The following is an 11350-nucleotide window of genomic DNA, read 5'->3' on the forward strand; positions in this document are numbered from 1 at the left end:
CACTAGCTATTTCTCTGTATTAGACCACACATTCTTCTTTATATCGTATAGACTCAAGACACCTGAAGAGAAATTTACTCCCATGCCAACGCAGGAAAAGAGAGAAGGGTCTTGTCATGGTTAAGTACTCAATGATAAATTGGCATATCATGTCAGTCATTTGAGAAAATTTGTGTGTCATAACAGTAAATAGGCCAGGCATGGTGGCTCACGCCTGTAATCCCAGCGCTGTGGGAGGCCAAGGTGGGTGAATCATGAGGTCAGAAGTTCGAGACCAGCCTGGCCAACGTGGTGAAACCTTGTCTCTACTAAAAATATACAAAATTAGCTGGGTGTGGTGGCGGGCGCCTGTAATCCCAGCTACTTGGGAGGCCGAACCAGGAGAATCACTTGACCCCAGGAGCCAGAGGCTGCAGTGAGCTGAGGAGGCAGAGGTTGCAGTAATCCCAGCTACTCGGGAGGCTGAGCCAGGAGAATTGCTTGAACCCAGGAGGCAGAGGATGCAGTGAGCTGAGATCTCACCACTGTACCCCAGGCAACAGTGCAAGACTCCATCTAAAAAAACACAAAAAAACAAAAAAACAAACAACAACAAAAAAAACAAAAACCAAAAAAAGTAAAAGAAAAACAAAACAATAACCCAATCTAAGCAACAAATAAGGAAATAAAAGCATAAGAATAATGTTTAGGGAAAAGAAATCTGACATTCATAGTTCAAAAAGATAACCATGAATATTCCAGTCAAAGTGGTGGAGTTTCAGCCATGACACACAGCATGCACTGTTATCTCCAGAATTGCTACATACCGGGATGAAACAAACGAGTTTTCCATTTACTTAAATCTAAAAAGGAGTCCCTGAAAATTATTCTATAAAGAGATAGTCCCAAACTCCTTGAGGTTCCAAGAGGAACTCGAGAAATGGAGCCAGGTGACAAAAAAGTTTTATAAATAGGGTCTTGCTTTGTCACACAGGCTAGAGTTCAGTGATTGCTCTCACAGCTTGCTGCAGCTTTGAATTCCTGGGCTCAAGCCATCCTTTGCCTCAGCCTCCTGAGTAGCTGGGACTATAGGCATGCACCACAACACCCAGCAGATTTTTAAATTTTTAGTAGAGATGAGGTCTTGCTGTGTTGCCCAGGCTGGTCTTCAACTCCTGGGTTCAAGGATCAAGGGATCCTCTCACCTTAACCTCTCAAAGTACTGGGATTATAGGCATGGGCCATCACACCCAGCCAGGAAAGAGAATTAATGCACCTCCTGAGGCTTCATGTGGACCTACCTCAACCTGACTTTTATGCATGTTCCATAAGCAGCACACAAGCCAGATGTTGTTTGGACACTCATCTGGCTTGGCCTGAAAGTGATGATGCATTTATTTGCATGAGTGGGTGACAGGGGTAAAAATGAGACCAGAACCAGAAGAAGTCTGTCAGGAAGGAAATGACTAACTTGTCAAGAAATTTTAGCCATTTGTATCCTGTCCCCAGCAACTCCCACACCAAGTTTCCAGCAGGTTCATTTTCAGTTTGTAAAACAATTTTTCCTGGAGAAATTATGTACAATCATAGCTTTTAGGTCTGGAAGAAACCCAAGTGCCTCATTTGTTCAACCATTTCATTTCATAGAAAAGGAAACAGAGGTGTGAGTGATACCCTGCTGCTCTGGGCGGCACCTCCACTCCCTGAGCAAAGCAATGCGGAGGAGTGGAAAGAGTCTTGGGTTTGGAGGCAACAGACCCCAACCCCCAAGCCTCAGTTTCCCCATATGTCAAGTGAGGATAACCATGCCTGCCCTCCCCACTGGGCAGGGCAAATGAGATGATTTAAGAGCAAGTATTTTGTAAAAGAGAAAGCAAGCTGCAACGTTAAGTTGCTACTCCTAGTCCGTCTCAAAGCTGCCTAGCAAATTGTTCTTCTCCTTAGTTTCCTGCATTGAGTTCTAGAACTCAGTGCTGGGACTCACAGGATCCCTCTTTATCCCTGAAACTGGGGAACCCACTCTGCATCAGAACCCTTCCTTGCCTCCTTCCTCTGAAGGTAATCATTGGATGCACCCCAGCCAACCATGCAATTACAGAGAAAGAAACCCAGCCAAAAGAAACACAGAGAAGGGAATTATGACCTGGGGTGCATTTGACTGCTTCCATTCCGAAAATATTGACTCAAGACCTATTTGGTGGCAGTGAAGTTGACCTCAAATCACAGGATCTTAAAACTGGAAGGGACTTGAAGATTATGGACTAAGTAGCACACTCTCCCAATGACACAGCATCACTGCAATGACCTTTAACAGGTGATCCAGCATGTGTTCCCTTCATGCTTCCAGGGAGGGGGGCCCCCACATCACCAGGCACCTCATCCCATTTGTAGAAAAATTGTTAAAGCCCAGCCCATTATTAAGAGGACTGATGTAAGCATGGGGGCAAATCCTGCCCAGTGACACACGACTACCGTACGCCACCAAAGTCTGAAACGAAACCTGCTTCCAAATGAAGACGATGACAACACTGGCAGTCTTGTCTCTAGGTGCCAGGTAAAAATGGACGTCTAGCATTGCATTAAAAACAAATCTCTTACCATGCTCAAAATGTGTGCTTCTCCCTAGAGGTAAATCACTGTTATTGCAGTGATGGTGCATTGTGCTTCTGCCGTCTGCTTCTTAGAGACGCAGCTGCTGCACATCTGCGAAGGTAAAGGACGGCAGCATGGGCGAGCGCTGCGGCTAAGCACACAGACTCCTGGAACCTACCCAGATGCACTGAGTTCGAATCCCTGAAGGCTACTTCCGAGAAGCCACCTTTTGATAAGCGTTCCGATGTTGCTTATTCATGCTAAAATTTAAAAACACTTGTCTATGTCCCATGCCAGAATTTATATATATACACATATATTTTTTAAAATTTATGAATTTATATATATTTATACATATATAAACATAGACATACACACATATATATATATGTATATAATGTGTGTGTATATATATATTAGACGGAGTTTTGCTCTTGTTGCCCAGGCTGGAGTGCAATGGTGTAATCTTGACTTACTGCAACCTCCACCTCCGAGGTTCCAACAAGTCTCATGCCTCAACCTCCTGAGTAGCTGGGATTACAGGTGCCTACCACGACGCTCAGCAAGTTTTTGTATTTTTAGTAGAGACGGGGTTTCACCACATTGGCCAGGCTGGTTTAGAACTCCTGATCTCAAGTGATCCACCTGCCTTGGCCTCCCAAAGTGCTGGGATTACAGGCGTGAGCCACTGGGCCCAGGCCAGAATTTATATTTTTCATAAACCAGTATTTTCTGCCAATAGCCCTAAATGCTCAGGATATTTTCGATCTATGCTTAAGAAACCTTTTACTCTCAAGACTTTTTTCCCTACAAGGATTGTTTCAAATTCTTTCATTAGTAATAAATATGGATAAAATTTGTATCTGAAAGGCAAAATATTATTGAATGCTGAATGCAATTATTTTGCTTTATATATATTATTGCATTTTAGGTTCTGGGGTACATGTGAAGAACATGCAGGCTTGTTGCATAGGTACATACATGGCAATGTGGTTTGCTGCCTCCATTGCCATCACCTATATCTGGCATTTGTCCCCATGTTATCCCTCAACTCCCTACCCCCACTGTCCTTCCCCTGGTCCCCCCCCCCCACAGACCCCAGTGTGTGATGCTTCCCTCCCTGTGTCCATGTGTTCTCATTGTTCAACACCCGCCTGTGAGTGAGAACACGCAGTGTTTGATTCTCTATTCCTGTGTCAGTTTGCTGAGAATGATGGTTTCCAGGTTCATCCATGTCCCTACAAAGGACATCAACTCATATTTTTTATGGCTGCATAGTATTCCATGGTGTATATGTGCCACATTTTCCTTGTCCAGTCTATCATTTATGGGCATTTGGGTTGGTTCAGGTCTTTGCTATTGTAAACAGTGCTGCAATGAACATTCGTGTGCATGTGTCCTTATAATAGAACATTTATAATCCTTTGGATATATACCCTGTAATGGGATTGCTGGGTCAAATAGAATTTCTATTTCTAGGTTCTGGAAGAATCGCCACACTGTCTTCCACAATGGTTGAACTAATTTACACTCCCATCAACAGTGTAAAAGTGTTCCTATTTCTCTGCATCTGTTGTCTCCAGATTTTTTAATGATCGCCATTCTAACTGGTGTGAGATAGTATTTTAATATAGTTTTGATTTGCATTTCTCTAATGACCAGTGATGATGAGCATTTTTTCCTGTGTTTGCTGGCCTCATATATGTCTTCTTTTGCAAAGTGTCTGTTCATATCCTTTGCCCACTTTGAACGGCTTTGTTTGTTTTCTTGTAAATCTGTTTTAGTTCCTTGTAGACTTTATATGCAAGTCCTTTGTCAAACGGGCAGATGGAAAAACATTTTCCCATTCTGTTGGTTGCCAATTCACTCTAATGACTGTTTCTTTTGCTGTGCAGAAGCTCTGGAGTTTAATTAGGTCCCATTTGTCTATTTTGGCTTTTGTTGCCAATGCTTTTGTCAACATGTTTTAGTCATGAAGTCCTTGCCTATGCCTATGTCCTGAATGGTTTTGCCTAGTTTTTCTTCTAAGGTTTTTATGGTGTTAAGGTCTTATGTTCAAGTCCTTAATCCATCCGGAGTTAATTTTAGTGTAAGATATCAGGAAGGGGTCCAGTTTCTGCCTTCTGCACATGGCTAGCCAGTTTTCCCAACACCATTATTAAACAGGGAATCCTTTCCCCATTGCTTGCTTTTGTCAGGTTTGTCAAAGATCAGATGGTTGTAGATGTGAGGCATTGCCTCTGAGGCCTCTGTTCTGTTCCATTGGTCTGTATCTCTGTTTTGGTACCAGTACCATGTACCACGCTGTTTTGATGACTGTAGCCGTGTAGTACAGTTTGAAGTCAGGTAGTGTGATGCCTCCAGCTTTGCTCTTTTTGCTTAGAATTGACTCGGCTATTTGGGCTTATTTTTCTTTACACTAAATGTTTACATACTTTGCCACTCCTTGGAGGAGAGTTATGAATTAAATACCTAGCACATTGCAGGTGTTTAATAAACATCCAATAAATGAATGTCAATGCATTTAAAAGTAATGAATTTTATAACTAAGAAAACCTCCAGAAATCTCAGATTTTTATTTGTAATCCTAAAGAAACAGATCATCCAAACCCAGCGGGAACAGATAGAGCAAACTGATTCAGTTAAAAGAGAAATGACTAGAAGTAAAATAGGGTCAAAGTTCCTGTCTTTAGGGCAGATACATTTTACCCAGTTTCTCAATATTTTTGTTCCTAAATCTCCCGAGTCAGTCCCAACTTACTGCCTTTTAGAGATCTCACTTTGATGGTAAGCGAGCTTCTTACATGGAAACATTTACCACTTGTACACATACACACCACCCCCCCCACACCCTGTGTATTAAACTGCCTGATAAACTGTATCATTTGTTCTGTGTTGAGTAAACTCATAAATGAGTCTTTTACTTATCTGCCAGGGTAAACTGCCAACTTTCAAATATTCTTTGGTTTTCCCACGTGAGTCAAACACCTTCCAGCATCTGTAGCCCCAGGGCTGCCTATGCATGTGACTGCGTCTTAGCTCTCGACCTAGAGAGGTAAACTTAAGTCTTTGCTGGAGCCAACATCTTTGCCAGGTGCCCTCATTGTGTTTATTTTTGTCATACACACCTGAAGGGAACTGCAGGATGATGCTTCCAGATGTGCACACCGGTTTACAGACAACCCACATCCGGTAGGGCGATCCCACTGATGGGCCGCAGCAGATGTGAGGGGCTTCCTGCCTCCATTCCAACCTTCTTCCGAAACGCTGGTGTGTGGTGGCTACTTCGTTCTGAAGCTTGAACCTCCCAATCCATGAAGCCCGAGAAGATGCAGCCTACCCTAGTTCCAGGCAGCTGAATCCAGGTAATTAACAGCAGGTAAATCAGCCACAGGCACCTTTGGAACCCGTAGCAGGTGTGGCACATAGGAGCCTCCTTGGAATCAGGAGCAAGTGGAGGAGCGTCGCACGGCAGGCCGGGACTGCTGTCTGCTCCGGGGTTGGCCCTTGGCTGCTATCCCGGAACTTGGATTTCAGGAGGGTTCCTTCTACTCTAGCTGATCAAAGTGGCTCGCTGTATCTAAATAACATGTGCAAACAGTGTGGTTTATGCTGAACACCTGCTTTCCCCTTCTGAGAGTCTGGAATTTTTCAGAACATGCCGGGCAGAAGGTGCCTACATGGCCAGTGCCTGCCATAAAAACCCGGGCTCTGAATCTCTAGTGAGCTTCCCTGGTTGACAACATCTCAAATGTATTGTTGCAACTCATTGATGGAGGGATGATGCGCTTCCTCTGGGATTCCACTGGAGAGGACTCTGGGAGCTCGGGCCTGGCTTCCTCCAGACCTCATCCCTGCATCTTTCCCTGTGCTGGTTTTGCTCTGCATGTTTTTTGCTGCAGTAAATGAGCACAATTTTGTGGCAAGTCCCTTGGTTCCCTCCTCCTGCATAATCACTGAGCCTAGGGTGTTACTGGGCCTCAACTCAGAAAGGGATAGAAATCAACACACCTCTTAGAGCACACAGATAAGTAATGTTCTGCCAGCCTTCTTTCCCTGAGATTTTCTCTTCCAATAAACTCATACCGTGTCTGTTTAAGGCGTTTCTAACTGAGTGCTGGGATAAGGAGGGCACCACAGTGGCAAGCGATTTCCCCCTAACCTCAGGAATAATTCAGTGAAATAACTCAGAATATAGAGCAAGTACCAAATGATGCTGTAAGGGTTTCAGCCTAACTGGAGTCCAGTGTTTTTAAAATGTGGGTCAGTGAAGGCTGGAGCAGGAAAGAGGGTAAGGTTCAAGGTGGATCTTAAGGATGATGTGGCAGGCAGAATTGTGGCACGCTGAGAGGTCCAAATCACAGCCCACCAAAGCTGGGATTGTGTGAAGCTACGTGGTGAAGGGAAATCAGGCAGTAGATGGAAGGAAGGTTACCCATCAGCTGACCTTACCATAGGGAGATCATCCAGGTGGACTCAGCATAATGATTGCATGGTCCTTAAATGTGGAAAAGGGTGGTGTGCCCATGGTCCCAGCTACTCAGGAGGCTGTGGTGGGAGGATTGCTTGAGCCCACTCCAGCCTGGGAGACAGAGCAAGACCTTGTCTCTTAAAAAAAAAAAAAAAAGTGTAACATGGGGACAGGAGAGAAGGAAAGAGTGATGTAACATGAGAAGGACTCACTCGGTATTGCAGGCTTTCAACATGGCGAAAGAGGCCGAGAGCCAGGGTGGGCAGCTGGGGAGAAGCTGAAAAGCCAGGAAGCGGATTCTCTGCTGCAGCCTCCAGCAGGAGTCTGCTCTGTGACACCTTCATTTGTCCAGTGACACCGTGTTGCACTTCTGACCTGCAGGACTGTAAGACTGTAATCTGTGCTGTGTTAAGCCATTAGGCTTGTGATAATTTGTGACAGCCACCCACAGTCATGAGATTTAGTTATTTTTGGGGGTGAAGAGGGGACCAGTAAAAGGAATGGATGAGCCTGTCTGGGCCCTGATGGAGATTTAATGAAGATACGGAGATTTCGGATCCTGGTGAGAACCTGCGTGTTCCGTGCCCTGCAGACACATGCGAGAAGAGGCGCTGCGAGAGTTTGCACTTGGGTGGTGGTTCTGTGCCCCCCAGGCCTACACAGTATGTAATGTTGTCATTAACAATTCAATGCCCACAACCCTAAGAGGCAGGAACAATTGGGTTAAGCCATAGTAACAGGAAGAAGGATGGTTAAAGCAGCTTCACTCAGGGCAGTCTCAGGGCTCCCCCGACTTTCCCCACTGGGAGCCTGTCTCCTGACTTCACCCCAACTCAGGCATCTTCTTCCAAGTGCTACTTGTGATTCAGCCCCCAGTGCCTGAGGACACACTTTCAACCTCTCTCTCCTGAGGTTCCCCTGCCTTTCCAGGAGGCGCTGGAGGGCAGGACCCCATACTGGCTCTCTGATGCGTGGCCCAGCTCTGGCCTGTGGAAAACACACGGGTGCCCCTTGCCCAGCAGATGCTGGGGGTACCACCATTCTCAGAGCAGATGGCACTTGGTGCTACCACTTAAGGGCCCTGCTGATTTCCAGGGCAGGAGTCAGAGCCCCATCTGCAGGTGAATCTGGCTTTCTCAGGTCTGTGCTAACACCTGTGCTCTCAGCAAACATGTTTCCAAGTGCTCCTGAACTCTCGTGCTAAGCTTGGCTTGGAAAGTGTGAAGGGAGGGTGGGGGTCCGCAGCTGGAAAGGCTCTCACCTCCTTCTCTCACTCGAACCCATTTTATGTCTCTGCCCTGGCCAAGGCTTAAATCTGAACATGTAAGTCTCACACACTTTGGCTTTTCATGGAATTGGTCTCTGCAGAAGCTGGGCCAAGAAGAATGTAACACCTTCTTTCACTATAATTTATTGAGCTTTTACTTTGTGTCAGGCACGATTCTAAGGAGTTTATATGTGAGATTGGATGGATTTCCACCACTCTTGTTTCCATCTTGAGAAAGAGCACCCTTTCCCCAGGACCAGGAAAAACAGCCAGGGCCATAGAGGGGGGCCTTTTGTGAGGTTGTCAGACATGAAGAAGGGGTGCCGGCATTCCATTAGCGACACGCAGCCGAAGAGTCACGCTGGGTTCACTGCTCCCTGCGGGCGTGGTCTTCCTCGGCTCTAGCTGCCATCACACAACCTCATAGCTTGTGTGGCTTAAGCAGCAGACGTATTTTCTCACTGTTCTGGAGGCTGGGAGTGTGAGATCAGGATGCCGGCACGGTCCGTGGGGGCTCCCTTCCTGGCTTACAGACAGCTGCGCTCTCGCTGTGTCCTCACACCGGCAAAGAGTGAGGGACAGCAAGCTCTCTGGCGTCCCTAGTCCGTCTGGGAAACTTCATTACCCTCCGATGGTCCCATCTCCAGATACCATCACATTGGGGGTTAGGGCTCAACGCATGTATTTGGGGGGGACGTTGTTTGGTCCATAGTAGGCACTGTTGGAGTCAGAAGGTCACCCAGGAATTTGGTCCTGAGGCTGGGTGTGGCAGGAGCCCTTCCTTCATCACTTCTGCACGTGCTCCATCGAAAGAACTGGACAGACAGATTGGCAGCTTAGGCCAAGCAAGACAGATGGGAAGGAGGGTGAACAGGGAGGTTTCTAGAGATCAGGAAGGTAGGAATTAAGGAGGTTGGAGAGAAAGAAAAAGGAACTCGATGAAGAGGAGAGGGTCTCTAAAAGCCAGGAAAACAAGTGAGGAGGTGAGAACCAGTGTTTAGCACACACCTGTGACCTGGTGGGGGCAGGCAGGTGTTGGAGGAGCCAGGGAGCTGACCAGATCAGAGGAACCCTTCCTGTCCTTAATGGAGGCAGATTATTACTGGTCTGCAATCGTCACTCCTAGAGTAAGAAATCACCGTGTCCATTTTCTAGACTTCTCTCGTTGGTGACGATTTGACGATTTGTCCATTTTCTAGACTTCTCTCGTTGGTGACGATTTGCTCAAATGAGCAAGATGGAGGAAGGAGGTCTCTCTCACACACACACATATATACTGTCTCATTCAATGCCCACCAATCCTAAGAGGCAGGAATGATTGGGTTAAGCCATAGTAAACTGCCCTTCTGCAGGTCAGAAAGTGGAACATGGGTGATGTCACAGAATTTAACCTCATACGGCCATCAATACCATTACACAGGTTGGGGGACTGAGGCTTTGGAAGGTTAAGTCATTTGCCCAAGCTCATGCATTTGGTGAGTCAGGGAGCTTGGATTTGAACTGGGGCCTAACTCCCAAACCTGCTGTGGTAGGCTGCCAGCCATGGAAACGGGTTCCTGTGGGAATGCGTAAGAGGTGAGGTTGCTGACTATGACTTTGAGATGCCAGGAGGAGACCTGTGCGGGCACCGCTGGGAAGCCCCTGAAGACACAGAGGAATCAACCGGGAAGGGTGAGGAGGCAGGAGGGCGGGCAGGCCTCTGCGAGACAGGAGGAAACTTACCAGGACTGTGAGATGCTGGAAGGAATGATCAGAGAACCCGGGACCATGCTCTGCCTGTTTTTGCTGCAATAAATGGTATTGCATGACATACCATTTATTGCCAGGTGTCCTCATTGTGGTCATTTTTGTCATTTATATGATAAAAAAATGATGGGGTCATTTTTCCGAATGTGCACACCTATTTACACACCACCCAGATCAGGAGTGCTGATTTGAGCTCACTCAATATGCTCATTAGGTAATAGTCAATTTAGGTGGTCAAATTGGTCACCAAAAGCAATTTAGGTAATTGATGACATAAATAAAGGCAAATATATACAACAAAAATATATGCAGCTGTTAGAATGGGCTAGATTCCAGTGGACTAAAATGGAAACAAAGCTCTTTGAAACCTAAGAAAACTGTGCTTCCATTATGTGAGCAGAAGTCTGGTGTACACAGAAAAATGGCCTTCCTTTCCTTTCCCGGAGTCCTGCTCTGTCACCCAGGCTGGAGTGCAGTGGTGCCATCTCTGCTCACTGCAACCTCAGCCTCCCGGGTTCAAGCGATTCTCCTGCCTCAGCCTCCTGAGTAGCTGGGACTACAGGCATGCGCCACCACACCCAGCTAAATTTTTTGTATGTTTAGTAGAGACGGGGTTTCATCATGTTGGCCAGGCTGGTCTCCAACTCCTCACCTCAGGTGATCTGCCTGCCTCGGCCTCCCAAAGTGCTGGGATTACAGGCGTGAGCCACCGCCGCCAGCCAGAAAAATGGTCTTTCAATTGGAAATATAATTCCAGGGAATAAAGAATAGAACCACACTGTAATATAACAAGTAATAACATACACATGCACTAAAGGATTTTTTTTCCTCCTAATATCCGAGGGGCAGGCTCCATGAAGTCTCCAGGCTAAGACTGCAGTGCAGGCTGGGTTCTGGATTCTAACATTCCCGGGAAGGAGTATCTCAAAGGATGAGCCATCACATTCATTCTTTGGGTCTCCTGTTCTTGGCACCATACCTAGCACATAGTAGTTGCTTCATAAATGCCCACTAAATAAGAGCAGAACTAAACAGATCTGGTTAGAAATTGTTCCTAGGCAGTGAGAAACCACCAAGTGGAAAATACGGGGTTTCTGGAGCAGTTTTAATGCAAGCCAGTTCCTGTAATGTACATAGTGACACCTACTGCCAGTGACACGTGCTGGAGCCCTTCCGCTGTCACTTTCCTACATCCACTTACCCTTGTCTTTAAGTGGAGGCATCGTTGTGCAGTGGCAGCATTTGTAAGCAAATCTGTGTAGGCTTAGCCGCAGATTTTTAACAATATATGAGAG

The sequence above is a fragment of the Saimiri boliviensis genome, chromosome 1 (assembly GCF_048565385.1).
Source record: "Saimiri boliviensis isolate mSaiBol1 chromosome 1, mSaiBol1.pri, whole genome shotgun sequence".
Classification (NCBI taxonomy): Eukaryota; Metazoa; Chordata; class Mammalia; order Primates; family Cebidae; genus Saimiri; species Saimiri boliviensis.